Genomic DNA, 3,091 nt, shown 5'->3' with positions numbered 1-3,091 from the left:
TCAGTCTATGAAAGAGAGACATTGCATGTCTCCACTTAACATATACTGACTATCCACACTTTATGGTAGAGATGGAAAGATTGGAGGACATAAAAGCATTAAAAATTGTTATGGATACTAGAGACAAAATACAAAGGGAGTGTGGGAGGGGAAGAGCATATGAAAGGAAATTTGGGGAAAAAATAGAGTTAAGACACTGGTGGGACACAGGTATGGTTTATTATTTGTTGATGAGGACATGTATAGTATTTTCATCTGGGCTGGACTGAGGTGTATATCATGCCGGCTAAAGTCTCTTTATGATCTAAATGATGTATAGTGATTAAATGTATAAATAATAATTAAATAAATAATATTAAAAAAAAAAAACTGGTGAAAAGCAGAGCTGATGAAAGTGGAAACTTAAGTGTACTGAGGGAAATGCTAAAGAGAAGGAAAACCACTGTTTAGAGAAACTTTTAATCTCTAGAGTTAGACACCTGGAAACCAAGAAAGTCTAGAGTAAGTGCATAAAGCTGAAAAAAGTGGATTTTTTTTTTTGAGAGAGATTTTCACCACAGGGCATATGAACTTGTCAGAGACAGAGAAACAGAAAGCTCGAAATCACCCATAGTGGGGGTCAGCCATGCATCAAACCCTTCTGCTTCATTTTCCTCTTGGGATTTTGGGCACACACCTACACGGTCCCTACATGAGTTTCAAACTGCCAGGACTTAAACAGGACTTCAATACAGATCCAATATCACTAAGCAGAGTGTTACTAACACCACCAGCTTGCCAGGACTCATCCCTTGCTCCTGCCCCAGTATACGACATTCCTATTACGGAAAAAGAGCTAAAGTTTACTGAGCAGCCTTGTTCTCTCTTACTTTTGTGTATTTCCGTGTTCCATTTATTAAATCTCGAATAGCCTTCCCTTGTTCATCTATCTGACTAGGCACAACCTCCAATGAAGACATTCCTGTTTACCTTCTATACGAGAGGCTCAGTTCCAAGAGCTATTCTAAACCGTCATTCAGTCATCCATAGTAGGTTGTTATTATCACCATTATGCAGATGTGGAAAACGAGTGTTAGAGAGAGCAAAACATTTGCCCAGCTGACGTACTAGTAAGTGGGCCTGCAGCACACAGCCACCTGGGCCAGATTGCAAAGTCCAAGCTTTCTCCAATACTGGAGTGTTTTTCAAATGGAACTTCAAGTGCTCAAGGCCCCAGGCAAGAATGGCACATCTTTCCCCAGGCAACAAATTTACTCAAGATATTGTTAATGATATTTTTGTTCATTAAGAAGGGATAATAAATTAAGCAACTCAATTGGGCAATGTTTTTCTAAGTTATTTTATTTAAAATAGTTTTTTTTTCAGAATAGAAATTTCACATGAGATTTAATATAAAACATTAAAGTAATTTGAAGCTTGATGGGGGGACAGCAGATGGCGTAATGCTTACGTCGCTGCATTCCCATGTAGTCAACTGTGCTTGAGTCCCAGACCCAGTAATTTAAACTTCACACTGAGCTGATGTGCGTGCATTTCCAAGATCCCAAGAGGAGAATGGAGGAGAGGGGGTTGTGGTGTGACTACACACCCCTGGGGGTGATTTCTCACTTTCTGTTTGTCTCTCAGGAGAGCACACTCACCTTAATAGCAAAAATGTCTCTCCAAAATAAAAAAGAAAAGAAAAAGCTTGACCAGGGTACTTCCGGTGCACAATTTCAGGTACACAGTGCCTGGCATATACCTGACTTTCAATGTTTGGTGAAAGAATGAACACATGAATAAATTCATGGAGAGTAAACTGGGCCTACGGGAGGGGAGTCATGGTCTGGAGGGTAACTTTGCATCCTCTCATGAAATTTTAGGAGTTTCAGGGAACCTGTGCCAGAAGAGAGGATGGAGAGGCTTTTGTTGAAGTACAGCGAGCTCTGCTCTAGTACAAAGGTGAATGGAGACTAAGGATTAGAAGATCCACACCATGGAGTTGAATGGAAGAAAACCAGCCTGGATGTCTACTTTCTATGTAAATCCAATAATTTAAAAACTCAAAGAAGCACTTTGTAGCTTTGATCAACATAACTTCCGAGATAAAGTCTTTGTAAAATGTGCACCTAGGGGGCCAGCAAGGGCATAGTAGTTAAGGTGCTGAACTCCCACATGGCCAACCACAGTTCGAGTCTTGACTTGACAGCTTGAAACTCACTCCGGGTGCATGTGTGTGTGGACTCAAAATCCCAGGAGGAGAATAGAGGAAGAGATATTGCAGCATGGCCATCCCCCTTCTGTCTGTCTCTGTCTCTCTGACAAGTACACATGCACTATTGCAAAAAATCTCTCAAAAATAAAGTGAAAATAAATAAATAAAATGTACACCTAGGTAACTTACAAATCAGTTAAATCAGATGAAGCTCTAACAATAGTAATGACTTTAATCATTCTTTCTGGAATTACTTACATAGTTGTTCCACTTTTTAAAAGATCACTATTATTTTGTGTAGATAAAAATCATATCATCGGGAACCAGCAGTTAGCGTAATGGCTATGTCACTGGACTCCCACATAGTCGACCGCGGTTCGCGTCCCGGACCCGGTGGCTTAAAACTCACACCGGGCATGTGTGCATGCATGCCCAAGATCTCGGGAGGAGAATGGAGGAGAAGGCATTGTGGTGTGACCATCCCCCCTGGGGGTGATTTCTCACTTTCTGTCTCTATGTCTCTGTCTGTCTGCGAGCACAGGCGCCCTATAGCGAAATCTTCTCCAAATAAATAAATAAATAAATAAAATATACACTTCCTGTTTAGATGGGCTGTATGTTACACTAGATTCATTGCCTTTAAAAAAAATCATATCATCTGTATTCCATCCCTTTCTGTCTCTTTCAAAGGATGTATGCCTGCAGCTTATCCAAAAGTAAAACGGTGTCATAAAGTTACATGTCAAATGGAGGGGGGATGACATATGACAGTTTTATTGTCTAAATTAATATATATAGAATACTTAAAATCCACCCAAAAAACTCAAAAGATATATCTGATTTTTTTTAAATGTCAAAAGGCATGCACACTGATCAGAGAGAGACAGAGAGACAGAG

Source organism: Tupaia chinensis, unplaced genomic scaffold (genome assembly GCF_000334495.1).
Source record: "Tupaia chinensis unplaced genomic scaffold, TupChi_1.0 Scaffold144314_1, whole genome shotgun sequence".
In the NCBI taxonomy this organism is placed as follows: domain Eukaryota; kingdom Metazoa; phylum Chordata; class Mammalia; order Scandentia; family Tupaiidae; genus Tupaia; species Tupaia belangeri.
Note: the sequence above shows the minus strand (reverse complement) of the source record.